The sequence below is a fragment of the Nycticebus coucang genome, chromosome 14 (assembly GCF_027406575.1).
Source record: "Nycticebus coucang isolate mNycCou1 chromosome 14, mNycCou1.pri, whole genome shotgun sequence".
NCBI classification, from domain to species: domain Eukaryota; kingdom Metazoa; phylum Chordata; class Mammalia; order Primates; family Lorisidae; genus Nycticebus; species Nycticebus coucang.
Window position 1 is genome coordinate 79,085,850 of NC_069793.1, and position 16,801 is coordinate 79,102,650.

The window sequence follows — 16,801 nt, forward strand, 5'->3', positions numbered from 1 at the left end:
TTTTAAGTAACAAATAGTCTATTCTGATTCTATCTGTTAACTTAATTTGAGAAAGAGCTCAGCACGCTTTCTTGAGGACCTGTAAAGCATAAATGAAATGTGTTAGAGTTCCTGCATCTTCCCCCACTTCAAATATTTGTTTGCCATATTTATCACATAAAGAAATAAATAAGTCTTCATAGAACTTACACTGATTTTCTCGTAAATTCTACACAACGGTGTAGGAGGTGAGGACTATACTGTGCATAAGGGATTTCTACTAAACTGGGTGAAATTTAACATTTGTAACGTTTATTTATAAACAACTTTGCTAAAGAAATTTGATTTCTCTTTCAAGGAAGTAAAATTAAAACAATATTCATAGCTATTCTCTTTAAACTTCCTTTTCAAAGTCTAAGACTGCAAAAAGAGTTCACTTATCAGCATCTATCTTTACTTATTATGCACGCTGTATCATATCTCTTGTCATTTTTGCATCTCTAATCATACACCTTAGAAATCCTTAGATAGAAAATAAAAAATTAGTCAAAGATGGCAGAAAATCAGATTGGGTATGCTAAATTCTTTTTAAAAAAAAGTATGCAATTTTCAGTAACTCCCTTTAAAGCTGAGTGAGGATCTGTGTAAAACTGATATGGAAGGGCTGCTACAAGCCAACTCATTAGAAAATAAAAGATTGTAATCTCTACTTGCATTGCCAATCTGACTTCATGAATATTGAGGAGAGTAGACTTATCTTTATTTTTTAGTTTCTAGAATTTTCACAGGAACTTTCCCTTTATCCCTCCAAGGATCTTTAATCTTTGTCCCAAATTACATATTTCATTTAGATAAAGGAAATACTTTCATCATGATTAATCGAGAGATGTTCTATACAAGTGGTTTTGGAAAGTGCTTAACTTTGGGGACATTTCATTAGCTGTGTCCTCTGGAGTTAGCAGAGTTAACAGCTTTTTAATGTCAATCTGTGTCTGAGGAATCCTAATCAAATGATAAAACAAATGGCAACCCAGCAGGTTTTACAAAACAAAATTCCATGTCTTAACCAAAACCATTGGGCATGGTAAACATAAAACTGGCTTCCAGACCTACACAGGGTATCAACTATTTATTCATGGTATATTCATGATTCTCAAATGGGTAAGTGAGGGTCTTTAGAAAAGGACATTTCACTGTATCCCACCAAAAAAAAAAAAAAAAAATTCTTGTTAAAAGGCCTGTTTTGGAGTGAAAGGATATAAAGTTTGGACTCAGAAGACTCAAGGTTGAGTCTCAAGTTTGGTTTAGCAACTTCCTGATTGTATGATCTGGGGTCTCAGCAACGTGTGCTGTATGGATCTGAGGCAAGTCCACTACTCCTCCCTGATTCATTTTCCTTTTCTGAAGAATTGGATTAGTAGTAACAAGTTTCTGAGAAGGTTAAAGATAAAATGAGGTGATATATTTGAATGTGCTTTATAAACTCTAAATTTTAGAACTAATGTTAAATATTATTAGTAGTAAATGTCCTTTCAGATAGACTATTGTAAAAATATATTGTAGGATGGTTTATACTCCAGTGATGTCAATGCTATGTTAGTAGCTATAATTACACTCAAAAGGCCTGATCAAATCATGTCGTCTAAGACAACCTCTCAAGTCAATGGCAATGAAACAATAATTACCATTTACCAAACATGAGTTGCCATTTATAATGCAAAAACATATGCATATCTATTCTTAGTTACTCTCCATAAAACCAGATTGATGATGCATTATTATCACTGTTCCTATGTTGGGGAGGAGAAAACTGAGGCTGAGGAAAAATGAGAATAGAGATTTGAATACCAGCCTTCCTGATGTCAACATTTATTTTTGCACTACTAAGCTGCTCCTTGATTCCAGGATCTAGGTGGCTCTATGATAAGAGTCCTGCATTGACACTAGCATCCTACACTGGAACATTACAGGGAACCCAGACACAGCAAAGACCACCCAGAAGGCCAGAGATGTCTCAGGATGGTGCAGGTTAGATGTTGAAAGCGACCTGGTGAAGCCTTAAGATGTATTTTTATTATTTTATGTTTTTAGTTTTGATGACTTCTTTCCTGTGCTTTTGGGGATTCCCATGACTCACCAAAATGTGCCTTATAACCATGACTACACTGAAAACTCTTTGTGTCATAGCCAATATTTGTATTTACCCCTATTATTTATTATATATTTGGTCAAGAATTATGAATTGATTTTATTTGGGACTTTCATCCCATGTTTTATTTTCGTCCTTACAGATCATATTAAGGTATTGTGGGAATTGATTTTATGCAAAATCCCATTACCTATTCCATTAACATGCCATTTAAAACTTTTCTATGTTTATGTTGCTATTTCCCATTTTCTCTATGTAAAAATTTGGTCTAATACTCTATCTTAAGAAATTGACAATTGGGGGCAGCACTTGTGGCTCAGTGGGTAGGGCACTGGCCCCATATACCGAGGGTGGCGGGTTCAAACCCTGCCCTGGTGAAACTGCAACAAAAAATAGCCAGGTGTTGTGGCGGTCCGAGCTACTGGGACGTTAAGACAAAGAGAATCACCTAAGCCCAAGAGCTGGAGGTTGCTGTGAGCTGTGATGTCACCACACTCTATGGAGAGCGAGGGAGTGAAACTCTGTCTCAAAAAAAAATTGACAATTGATTACTTCTCTAGAATTTTCCACAGCACTTGGGTTCATAGAAAGAGATCAATAATTACTTAGGAACTATTGACTTAATGTAGTGATAAAGTATAGATGAGGGGATAAAGGAAAGTAATGTGTCTCTAAGCTTTGTAGAGCATATCTAAAACAATCCCAAAATCTGTGTGCCACCAACAAAACTGTGACTACTTTTCTAAAATTTAATATCACCTCCTTTCTTTAGTCACAATTAACTAAATTCAGCTTTTATAAAGTAGTAATTAATAATTTCATACTGGAAGGTTATGGATTTTGTAAATCTTGAGTAAAAAAATCTGTTATTTGGAAGCTATGTTATATGGAAAACTCATGACTCCTTCTTGGTGCTAAAAAGATCCTGAAGTCACAATTAATATTATATCCCTATCTCTAAAACTCAATAAAAATGCATGAACAAACAGGATGTGTGTATTGTGTGAACACAAACATGTATTACATACATCTGACACTGACAGATGTGTGAGGGTCAAGGAGAGGTGATGGTGTGTGCTTCTGAATAACACCACCCCACCATGCTGCTACACTGGGCTTTCTGAAGATTCTGCCATTGCTCTGCTCCAGGACCCTCACAGACTGTCCCAGACATTTAAACAGAAGTGTCTTGGAAAGTTTTAGGCACTCAGTGACGCATACAACAGCAGAGAACAAAAATCCCAACTGGTATCACAGTGTAGCTACTAACAATTGTAGCTCGTATTTGTGTTTATTAGTTGATAATTCCAGATCCTCCCTTAGCTTAGCCTGGCTCCCATTTTTTTGTTCACATTTGGAATTAAGAGAGGCCATGCCCAGTTCAATTTAGTTTAGTTTCTGAGTCTTAAAAACCAATTTCCCAGTGTCTTTGATGATTTCCTCCAAGCATTTTCTCCACACTGCTCTGCCATAAATGCCCTCTTCTCTTCATGTTGAATATTATCTTTAATTGGACTCCTAAATCAAAATGGGGACTCAGCATATTTCAGCTTCCTCTTTCAATATGCTTATTTCCATTTTCTGGAAAAAGATTCACAACAAATCTGGAAAAAAAATAACTCTTTAATCAGAAGCTTGAAGGCTTATCTTTATCTAAAATTGAGCAAGGATTTTTGAAACTATAAAGCATAGGAAAATCGGTCATTCTTGGGTGAAACAAATTGTTAGGGACAAATGGTTTGCCTTTTATATTATATTCTCTTCTGTGTGAAGAAAACCAGTTCACAGCAAAAGGAAAGAAAAGAGCTAAGCAGAGAGAATACTAATAAAATATAAATTATTAGATCAAGTTATTCATGAATTTTAGTCATTTTCTTGTCCATGGCTTCCACACAACACCCAAATATTCTTATACCACATCAACAAGTGTGCTTATGCTAGTAATAAACTTTTGTTGCTTGCTACCAAGAGAATCTAAGTAATAAAGAATCTAACTAAAAAATGCAAATTTTGAAAGAAGTTTTTTGATTCTGACTAATGGGTTTATTTCTTGATATTTGTAAGGGCCAGATATGGCAAATGCTTCTGAAATAAGTGGGTAAGTGGTTATAGACCCAGCTGCCATGAAGAAGCCTCCTCAGGAAAGGTGTTGGCAAGGGAGGTACAGTAAGTAGCAAGACAGCCAAGGAGCACTCTCTGGGAAGCCTAGGTCTGAGAAGCACAGGGTAACCAGTGGAAAGGTCAAAAGACTGAATTTAGTACTTAAAAATTTAGAAGGAAAGGTAGAAGAGAAAACAGCTAATTCATCAAGTGAATTAGATACAGCAAGAACTGAACATAAGACTCATGGGGGCAGAAATTGTGTAAGGATTTCAGTTTACTTGGGAACCCAAGTAAAAGACAAGCAGCTATCAATAAGAAAGTTTTTTTGTCTATTTATATATAAATGACTTTTATATATAGCGTGGCATAATAATTTGAAACAAAATGGAAGCCACTAAAAGTTTCAAAATGAGTTGTGTGTGTGTGTCTCTCTCTCTGTGTGTGGGACTTCACTGTAAGAGCTAGAAATTCCAGAAACTCAAGGTAAATATAAAGGCTTGTGGGGTCATGACTCAGACACACCTAGATCCCTCACCCACTGGGATGAGGAATAACAGCTTCACCTTATGCAGCACATACTTAATGTAAATTAATTTATTTAATCCTCAACACGATTCTATAAGAGAGGTACTATTCTTCTCAATTTAAAGGTGAGGAAACAGAAGTTAAATAACTCCCAAAGACATAGAACTGTTAAGCAGACCATCTTCAAGCCAAAGCAACCTGCCTCCAAAGTTACGTTCTGTTGTATCATGGAACAAAATTAGATTGGATTATAATTTTTACTTCTAATCAGCAATTTGCAAAGCCAGCTCAAATCCAGTTAGTCCAATTTTATTCTATGCATGTTTATCTTAGCTGATCCAGGAACCCTTCCCTCCTCACTTTGGCCCAGGTACCAAGGCCCAGAATGCAGTGTGAACAGGCCCACAGGAAGCATGACCTAGGAAAAGAATGATGGCATAGATATCACCATTTGTGATTTATTTATGCATTCTTTGAGTAAGCCCAAAGAAGTTGTTTGCTAGATGACTGATTAAAGACATATTGATGGTTGAGTGAGAGTGAGGAAGACAACAAATATACTCTACGGTCATAGAATTTTGGAATCTATAATCTTTTTTTTTTTTTCTGAGACAGTTCCACTATGTCACCCTGGGTATAGTGCTGTGGCATCACAGCTCACAGCAACCTCAAACTCTTGGGCTTAAGCAATTCTCTTGCCTCAGCCTCCCAAGTATCTGGGATTACAGGTGCCCCTCACAATGCCCAGTTTTTTTTTAATTATTTAATATTATTATTATTATTTTTAGAGACAGAGTCTCGCTTTATTGCCCTTGGTAGAGTGCTGTGCCATCACAGCTCACAGCAACCTCCAGCTCCTGGGCTTAGAGAAAGAGAACATTCTCTTGCCTCAGCCTCCCCAGTAGCTGGGACCACAGGCACCTGGCTATTTTTTTGTTGCAGTTTGGCCCGGGCAGGTTTGAACCCACCACCCTCGGTATATGGGGTCGGCGCCCTACTCACTGAGCCACAGGTGCAGTTATTTTTTTTGTTGTTGCAGTTGTCATTGTTGTTTAGCTGGCTCTGGCTGGGTTCAAACCTGCCAGCCTGGGTGTATAGCTCTAAAGCTATAATCTTTTTTTTTTTTTTTTTTTTTTGGCCCGGGCTGGGTTTGAACCCGCCACCTCCGGCATATGGGACTGGTGCCCTACTCCTTGAGCCACAGGCGCTGCCCTAAAGCTATAATCTTAACAGTTGCATACCAATGGGAAGGGGTCAGAGACAATTTGTCTTCATGTGTCCCTGACCACCATCCTTGGTTATACAACTATTAAGGAATATTTCTGATCTGTTCATTCTACAAATATGATAGTTAAGACAGAGAACATGGCATGACCCAGATTTCAGAATTACTTAGTATCAAAACTATATGATCATAATAATCAATAATAATAATAAAGTATTAAGCACATATTAAAGAATTTTTATGTTCCAGAGAATGTACCAAGAATTTTAAGATATATCAACGCATTTAATTTTCAGTGTTCTAAGGAACACATTATTGTTCATATTAAAAAGAAAGAAGGAAAGAGTACAAGAAGGAAGGAAGGAAAGAAAGGAGAGGAGAGAAGCCCAAATTGGCTGAGTCACTTGCTTAAGGGCATCAAGCTAAGAGGTGTCATAACCAGTTTTTAAATCCATGTCTGCTTACCCCCAGAATCCATGGTGGTAGCCATAACGTCTCCTTATTTATTTGCCTGAGTTTTTCCCAGGCTACCAGACTGAAAATGCAATTATTTTCTGCCTGAAAATCCCTGGTTTCTCTTTCACCGTCTGAAGGGAAATTTCTCACTGTTCTGACTCAGATTCAATTCCCCAGTTTTCAGAGGGTTTCTAGGTCCCTTAATCTCTTGCACAACCCCCACTTAAAAAATGGGACAATGCTATTTTCCAGTTAGCCTGTTTCTCAAGAAGGTAGCTGAAAAAATGATACATGTAAAGCAAAAGAGAACATTATAAATATACATTTATTTTATTTATTACTGGGGTTATTTTTATGCTTTTCTGTATTTTCTTCTCCTTTTCATGTGCCCTTTCCACAAAACCAACCAGGTGGGTGCAGTTCAATCCAGCCGTGCTCTAAGACTTCATTATTAATATTACCAAGGGGTTCTGGCCTGTCACCTGCTTTGCCTTTACCCTGTAGTGACATAAAGCACATCCCTCACAGGAGAGGACACTGAGGCAAGAATAGTAGGTGAGTGAACCATGTGAGGGTCTGAGGGTTTGTCTAGCCAAGGTTAACAGAGAGCAAATGGCTGTGGCATGTTGTCCTAAGGGAATAATTCTGGAGGAAGCTAGCTCTTGGTCCCTCTCCCTCGCATTAATCAAATGTTTGGATGGTTACATATATAACTTACCACCAGACTAGCTCAGAAAATAGGAACAAAGGATGGCAGTTCATATTATGGCTTGTACTCAATCCAACTCTGTTTGCCTGAACTCTCTTAATAATGAAAATATCATTCTTACTTTACAGATTAAAAAAAAAAAAAACTGATCTTAAGTAACTTGCCCAAAGTATCCTGCTGGAAATAGCAGGATCAAGAGTCAAACCTGGTATCCTGGCTCCAAAGTGGATAACTCTTAACCACTGTAAAACATTTGTTTCTGTACGCTAGTAAAATTTGATGTGTCCAAAAGTCTGTTCTAGTCAACACAGTTTCTCTTACTGATCCTAGAAAACACATCATTAATATTTTATTCACTTGGATTGAAGTGTTACCATCTCTATTTGATCTACTTTTTTTTTTTTTATTGTTGGGGATTCATTGAGGGTACAATAAGCCAGTTACACTGATTGCAATTGTTAAAGTCCCTCTTGCAATCATGTCTTGCCCCCATAAAGTGTGACACACACTAAGGCCCCACCTCTCTCCCTCCATCCCTCTTTCTGCTCCCCCCCCATAACCTTAATTGTCATTAATTGTCCTCATATCAAGATTGAGTACATAGGATTCATGCTTCTCCATTCTTGTGATGCTTTACTAAGAATAATGTCTTCCACTTCCATCCAGGTTAATAAGAAGGATGTAAAGTCTCCATTTTTTTTAATGGCTGAATAGTATTCCATGGTATACATATACCACAGCTTGTTAATCCATTCCTGGGTTGGTGGGCATTTAGGCTGTTTCCACATTTTGGCGATTGTAAATTGAGCTGCAATAAACAGTCTAGTACAAGTGTCCTTATGATAAAAGGATTTTTTTCCTTCTGGGTAGATGCCCAGTAATGGGATTGCAGGATCGAATGGGAGGTCTAGGTTGAGTGCTTTGAGGTTTCTCCATACTTCCTTCCAGAAAGGTTGTACTAGTTTGCAGTTTTAAAATAGAAGTACATGCTAGCAAAATATTTTATTAAAGATGGCTGATATCCTGAAGCCTTCAGTTAGGCTGAGTTGGTCATCTCTTTTTCTCTTGTACAGAAAAGATGAGGCCCAGGAAGTAGGAATCAGGGAACCAATGATAGCGTTTTTTTAAGTTTATAAGTTTATTCTAGAATGAATCCTGTTGGGATCAAGAAATGAAAATTGCTTGAACTGTTATGAAGACTCTTCAGACTTTTATTCTGCCCATTTGCCACATATCTCTTTGAACTTACTATAAAAGGCTAAAATAAATGACTCATGAAAATGAGGTTTACAGATCAACAATGACACTCAAATAGATCACACTGACCACTAATACCATGTTTTATCATTTATAAAGAGCAATCACACACATCCAATCATTTAATTCACAAAAGAAGAAGGAAGGGGCCTAACATTGATTAAGCAAGTATCCATTCTGTGTCAGGCACATATGGTAAGATTTGTACCTGTGTTTTGTTGTTTGCTCCTTACAGAACCCCACAGAGATTGGTAGAATTTTCCCCTTGTCTATAGATAAGTAAATGGAGGCTCAGAGTAATTCAGTGCATTTCTCAGAGTCAGATTACTAAAGGGAAGCAAAGCTCAGATTCAGACACAGCTTTCCTAACTCTAAACCCTTTACAGATTTCCTAACTCCACTAACCCATAATACTTCAGTTCCCACTGATTCATGCTGAGCTTTTACAAAACGTAACTGTATTATTTATGCAAATGCTCCCTGAAGATTTCATGAAAAATACAATCATTAGCTCAAATCTCAGATGTGGTTATTCCATGTTCCCCATGTCATAATAACCATACCTACTTAATTCACTGATTCACTCCATGTGGTGCTATTCTTGGAAAGATCCATGTGGATACCATCTGCTCCTTGTTGCTAAGCTACCAAAGAGCTATAATCTTAGCAGTACAGTTGTACTGTCCAGATTTAGGTACCAGGATTCTGAGCAAACTGTCAATTACTGGTTATCTAGGCTAAGGTGGGATCTGTTTCTTCTGTAGTACATGGATCAGGGTCTTCAACATAATGGGTGATCAATAAATTATTGTTATTTAGTTTTCTTCCATCTTATTTCTTCCTGCAGGCCAGGATCCTCACTACTCCAAGCATATGTCATACTCACACCTACCACAATGTCCTTGTTTTCATTTCTTCCTTTTCCCACATCTTGAATCAGTCATGGTTCTCACTCTTACCTATCTAATCAGATTCTATGCATCCTAAATTCCAGATCCTCCACGAAAACTTGCCCAATCATCACTCCAGAACTCAATCTATCCATCCTAATCCCCCCCAATTTTAAAGCATGCATTATTTGTATTACTTCAGTTCACACAGAATTATAAATACTAAAGGAAAGAAGTTTTTGAAAGCACTAAGCCCTGATATTTTTAATAGAGATTTTGCTAGTCTTAGATGTGTTGATGGCTAATTAGTTCATGTATGAAATTCCTGTCTCCTCCCTGAAATTGTAATGACTTTGAGGGCAACACCCTTGTCTCACTTCTTTTCTTCACCAGCCACCCCACTTACATGACTAATAGTGCTTGGTATACTACATACACTTAGAAAGTGATTGTAAATTGATTTTCAGACATATTGGACTAGAGCAGGGGTGTCTAACCTCTGCTGTACATTGGAATAAGAGTTACCAGGAGCCACACATTTAATACACAAACACTAAAGAAATCTCTTTAGCAAAATAAACAACAAAAAAATTCTACCTCTTACCACGCTTTTTGTGATAGACCACACCACAGTTAAGCAAAAAAGTTCTCACAAAATCAGCATGTGGCCAGGAGGCTGCAGGTTGAATATCCCTGGACTAGAGTCACAATAAAGAGATAAAATTCATGAGAAACCCTTAAGGAAATAGATTAGGGGAAATGAGTAGAAAGGGGTAATTGCCTATTGCCCTCTGAAGACAAGCTCTTTTACTGCACTGCGTGGTTGTAGCCAAATGTGAGTATTTGGCCCCCATTTTGTACTGTAGCTCATGCCATTCTGACAAACAGTGAAAAAATTAAGGAAAATAATAAGCAGTAACACTTCTCCAGGCCAATCATGCTTTATGTACCCTCCTTTCTATTTCTCATAACCCTATAAATTACACAAATTATGCTCGTTTTATAGATGAGGAGAATGAAGCGTGAATCTGTAACACAACTTGCCCAGTATCACCAGACTAGTAACTAGATGGAGCCAAAGCTCCCTCTTCTTGACTCCAAATCCACATTCTTATCTCATCACCACCCTGTAAGGAACAAGAACAGCAGCTGCTGGCAAGTCACACGCCCTCACTTATCCTACTGTACATTTCAGGAGAAGTTGGAGAGGATGCGAGGGAGTATGGGATTTGGGGAAAAATTAGGAACTCAAAGATCATGAAAAGCAAAATAGCATCTACAGCATTTCTCAAAATTTCCAGAAGACATTATCCCTAAAGACCAACCCCAAACTAGACATTTACTTGAAGTCTCATGTATTATCTTTAAAATGAATGTAATTTTTATATTTTACTTCATAACCATTTATAGAGTCTTTTAAGTTATTTACAATGGAATCCACCTGTACGACCATCAAAAACTAGGCACTCCACCTCCCTGGAAATAACTACACACAGTTGAGAGATCAAGTCCCCATATAGATATGGCAGAACTGGGAGCCAGGCAATCTCTGGTTGAGACCCCACAAGTTTAGCAACTCAGGATGAAAGAGCAATTCACTGAGCATACCTATTTATTTTATATTTGAGAAATGAAGAGTAAAATGAATGATCTCTATGAGTCCATGTCTGGCCAAGAATCTGATTTTACTCAATGTAAAGTTTATTCTCCTGGGAAATACTTCAAATGAGGCAGGGATGCTGAATATTCTTCCTTCTGGGAAATGCTAGTCTCTTCTTTTAGCATTCACATACAGAAAGTTAAAAGAAGTGATATTGAGAAAAAAACATAAAAGACAAAAGTTAAGGTAGGTGAAGAACAATGATAGAAATTGTTTTTAATGCACTGGCTGAAGAATGAGGTCTAGTATGCCCTAGACAAGGCCCTTCAAAAACCCATTTAGGATCTACTTGCTCTATGCTTATAATCTCTATTTTAGTTTTCTTATAATTAGGCAAATAGCTCTCTCCTATATTAAAGAATCAAAAAGATTTGAAGTGAAGAAAAGAATTATCACCAGACTCTATCTTCCATCATTATCTTTCTCTATGCTTTATAAACCTTAATTCCAGAAAAAAATCCTCCAATCTTAATTTACCTCCTACTCACCATAACTTTACACTAAATCTTACACTAACATTTAGATCCTAATAGGTGAAGCTATAAATAAAGTCTTAAAATATTTCATATCTAGAATGGTTCTTCTGTGTGAGAGGAGATGTTAAAGAGAGAGACCAAGATGAGGCGTCAGTGAGCATCTCTAAGGCATTCACTTCTGTGGCGGGCACTTGGGTGGGGCTGCAAGAGAAACAGGCAGAGAGAATTTTATTTCCATTTCCCTTATTTTATATCCTGATAATATATATAAGTATAATAATATCCTATGTCCCCCTTTTTCCCTAAAATTAATGTTCTACTTGGAATTATTTTCAAATAGGAAAAACCTGGAGAAAGAATAGATAAAAAAGGAAAAGCGAATGGGGACTTGAAAAATAGAGGTTTGCTAAATACTGCTGGCATTTGCTGGTGCCAGAGAATGTATTCTGCAGATGTGTTTGTATATTGTTATCCACTAAGCAATGAACTCTTTGTTCTACAAGCCAAAAAGACTACAAATTTCTCAGTCCAAAATGCCAACCAGTTCCTCTCCCCACAGCTGTCCTAGCTTCCCAGAGCAGCAGCGTGCGTGTGACTCCCGGTTTCTCAGTTTTCCTGTAGCTCTCCTACTCTCAGTTATCTACTCCAGTTATCCACAGTTGTGATGATATGAAATAATATTTAAAAGGAATAATATTCAGAAGGAATACTATCTGTTGCTTTGGGGAGACAGGGAAATAGCAAGTGAAAAGCATGCAAGTGGGAGAAGGCAGGAAGGAGGTTGTTTCCTGGCACATGCGGACTCTTTTCCAAGCTGAAGAGTGTCATGATGACTTCCAGCCTGGGCCAGTCTCTCTTCTAGGCTCTCAGACTATTTCACCCATTAGAATTGCAATCTCAGACACACTAGAACCTTCATTTGTTTTAAAAGGGTTTTCCCAACCACAAAGAAAGGAGATAACCTCCTTATGAATATAATGTTTGCAACCAAAAACCTCATGACTACTTCTTGCCTACTCCAACTACATGAGAACATTTGCAGTTTACAATTTTGTATTACACGACGAGCACCTCCTAGCCCTGCCCTTGGAGTCAGCAGATGAGGCTTCTACATGCTGTCTGTGGCCCTGTGGAACTTGAAAAAATCACTTAAGTCTCTCAATTATTTTTAAGGTTATATCCAACTATAAATAAGAATTGTATGATTTCTGAGTTGAATACTAACTTAATTTTGAATATTATACAAATAGGAATAAAAAGAATTTAGAATTTTTAATTTTTATTTATTATAGGAATAAAAAGAATTTAGAATTGTGGATTCTCATCTTTGTTATGATGATCTTAGCTAATTAATTTAACTTCTCTGAAACTTTCTATTCGCTTATAGATGGAGGTTATAAATTATTGTTTAGTCAATTCCATATGTTTCTTCAAGAGCAAATACAATCATATATCTGAGAACATTATGTAATTTGTAAAAGTATATGCTTGAATAATATTAAAAATTAGCAATAATAATAATAATAGGGAAAATCTTGTTGGGCACTTTCTTTGGCTACAGACTGTGCTAAGGGTTTACATTACATTATCTCATTAGACCTCAAACCACTCTAAAAAGATCTGTATAATATTTAACTTTACATAGAATGAAACTCAGGCTCAGAGATTGTTGGTAATTTACCTAAGCTAGCAAGTAGTAGAGTAAGGGTTGGACCTAGGTCCTTCAGGGAGACGAAACTCTGATCAGAGGAAAAAGTGGACTAAGCTGAAATTCTAGTCTTACCACATCGCGGTTCACTACGTAAACTTTTTGATCCAGGACCACGTCAACTCTCTGAACTTTAACTTCACATAAATACTATGGAGATAATAAAACTTTCTTGCCTATCTCCCAAAGTTTAATAAGCAACAATCTAGTTTGTGCTGCTTTGAAAATTGTAACATGATAAATCAATACAAGGAAGACAGGTGGCAGTGGTATCACAAGGACAACAGCAGCCATAGTAGAAACAATGGTATAGTGCATACTTTAGTCTCTATACAAGGTAAAAATCAGACATTCCATTGTTCTTAAGCATCTTCTTACTAAATAAAAATACCTCTAAGGAGCTTAAAGGAGCACATCGTGTCTAGTATCAGTGCCCTGAAGGTTTTCAGGTTTTGATGTGTGTGTCCTTTGAAAAAATTTTGGTTTGCTAAATGGAGAAGGGCTGTTATTATTAAGTCTGAACAATGGTCTGTTTTTCTATTCTGTAACAAATAAGCTTGGGGTACTCCTATTTTTGCAATTCCTGGGGTGAGTAAGGAAGATGGGAGTGGCAGAGTGCAGGCTTCACTGCATTGTACAATAACACATTACCTGGGCTACTACTCCATTTTGATATCAACAACAACATTTTTAAATGAGCAATATCATACGGAAGACATCCTGCACCTGGAGCTAATTTTGTATGTACTCCAGATGTGTATACACAGCAGTAGTCAAAGAAAATGCAAACTACATAAGGGAGGAAGATGTAAAGATAAGTTCATGCTTTTTTGTTCAAAAACAAAAGTGACAATTCCATTCCATTTTACTAGCAATCTGCAAATGTTCACACAGTCTCAAGCCGTTACAATTATCCAGGTCACTTCTGATGGAGTCCTCTTTCCCCTCCCCCATAAATTGGACATCTCCATAGATTAAGTATCCATCTTTTACTAATGAAAATTCCATTAATAGTCTCATTCATATCCTTCAGAAGGAAATAGACTAAAAATTGGGGTATTACTAGACAGAAATTCAAAGTGAGGTTAAGAGGAATGAAATGAATCCAACATGATTGAGGATGATGAGTCAAGTAATATTTAGAATCCAGAAAGGACAAAACACACTCGGAACACCGTGAACTAGGGCTGAAAGTCATCACTGAACAAATTCTATTTAGAGCTGACCTAAGTTTCTGATGGGTCTAGGAACGAGAGGCGGAGTTGGTAGAAGGGATGCTGAAGCTGAGAAGACAGATTTTAAGCGTATGTTTGAGACAGGAAGGATCATTTCCTCATTATCATCTCAATGCCTCCTAGGTTCTCGCTTTTCAAGTGTTCATCAGCCTGTGCAGATTCACTTAGCAATCATCACATTTAAGGCAGTGTACTTGGCACAGCAGAAAGCAGAAAGAGGAGAACTTGCCCTGCAAGGAGTTTACAGGGCTGTAGAAATAGGAGAAGCTCACCAAATGCTTATAGTATAAAGCAGAGCAACTGCACAGGAGAAATAGGGGCAAAGTGCCTACCATCCTGAGTGGGAAGAAGAAAGGCAGGTGGGGTTAGGGTTAGAAGGCCTGGGTTCTCTCCTGGTTTTGCTGGGTAGCTGATTTTAAACAAGGTGCCTGATCTCACTAATCCTCTAACAGGGAGATAGTAACAATGGGGTCATTTCGTGTTGTTATCATGATGATTTAATACAAAAGTACAGAGCAGTTGGTAAGTAGTTGCCCTAATCTTATTTTTCTTGAGGTGGTGCTAATCAAGGTTGAAGTCAGGAGGAAGAAGGCCTATTGTCTGGTTGCTAGGTGTGAGGAGAGGCTTGAACAGGGGGCTGGGAATTAAGTCTTGAAGGACAGAACCTCGCCCTGAAGCCCAGTGTCCTCAGTGGATTTGGCCATTTTCTCTCAAGGCTATAGCCGGTCCCTGCACCACTAGTTGCTAACTGGCCCTTGTATGGTTTTCTGGTTATGGGAATAGAAAGCCACCTGAGCTATTTTAAGCACAGTCTGGAATTTGTTATCAGGCCAAAAGGGCACCTCAAGGGCTGGAACTGAGGACTGGGAGTTCCCAGGGACTGAGGAAGCCACAGCCCAGACTCTCCCAGTTCCCTCCAGGCTCATTTCTCTCAGTGTCTTTCTTTAAGATCATCTGATTTCTCATCTCCTTTTGTCTTCCTACATTTGTTTCTTTCTTTCACATCTGTGCGTAAACATGCTTTGCTTTTCTCTCTCTACACAGATATTCAGTTGTCAACCAGGCCACAGGTGACAGGAATAATGTAGCAAGTGTCTGAAAGTCCTTTCTTTCTCCACTGGAGAGTCTCCTCTAAGGCTCCGGTCTGTGGGCCTGAATTATTACTGTCCTTTCTCCAACTTTTTTGTATAATTTCTGACCTTAAGTAAATGACTCCATTAGCATCCTCACTGTTCCTGACCTTGCTTCTTTCCTAATGCTCAAAGGGGTGGATCCGAGGTGGGAAAGCTCACTACACACTCTTGTTTAGTGCTGCTCTTTCCTGCCTCAGGACCTTTGTGGCAGCTCTTTTATCCTCTTCCAGCTACCTTACCCGGCAGACCCCTGTTTAAAATGATCTCAAGACTTGTCCTCTTTCAGCCTCCTTGGTTATCTCTCACCTGCATTCTAAGCAGATGCAGCACGTCGTTTCTGCTGTACTTATCATGGCTTGCGTATCCCTGATGAATGCCCGCCACTCATACTGCACTGCAGTTATCTTGGTTGTAGTGGTTTTCTTTTTATTCTAGAGATCTAGTTAAGAGATCTAGTTAAGAAAGAGGGCTTTGGGGTTGGATCACTGGGCTTAAGACCCACCTTTCCCATTTATTAGCCATGTGACTGTGGGATAGTTACTTTACCTCCTTAAAATTTGTAAATTAGAGATGGTCGAGCCTATATGGGAGATTTGTTGAGAGAACTGAGAGAGATAATACACATAAAATGCCTAGAACAGTATGTATAAAATAGGTGCTCAATTAGTATTACCTGCTACTTTTATATTACCAGTTCTTAGCCCAGGGTGTGGCAGACAGAATGTACAAATTGCTGGGAAATAAACTTATATTTCAAGACTAAAAATATTTGGGAAAGAATGTTTTATTTTCAGTGACTTTGAAAAATATCTGTAGTCGCTATATTTCTGATAACTGTATATCTGTGTAGGCATATGTGCAATATTGCATGTATGAGGACAGTATTTCAATATTGAAATATTAAACTGTAATTGTGAGAAATACTATGAACAATTCTGATAGGATAGTATTAAAATGTGCAATAGATGGATAAAATATTACCTATTGTTTTCAATGTACACCGTTCTGGTGACAGGTGCACTACAAGTTCTGATTTCATTATTATATAATTCATCCACATAACAAAAAACACTTGTATCCCCTAAATCTATTGAAATAAGAAAAATAAAATGTGTAAATAAAAAATATGTAATTGTTTTTTAATAATTCCTGTGTCCTCTATTAGAATGTAAATGTCCCCAAAGCAGAGTTTGAGCTTGTTTTATTTATATGTCCAGGAATACTGTAGTTTTTAACACATAAAAATATATAATAAATAATGGCTAAATGAATGAACAAATGGGAAAATGGACTGTG

General features: G+C 37.6%; 1 protein-coding gene across 20 annotated transcripts in view; it reads right to left on the reverse strand.

Moving 5' to 3' along the window:
- The window catches only part of DLG2 (discs large MAGUK scaffold protein 2), a 2,435,891-nt gene that overhangs the window by 983,509 nt on the left and 1,435,581 nt on the right, over positions 1-16,801 (reverse strand). The gene's annotated exons all lie outside the window — the stretch shown is intronic.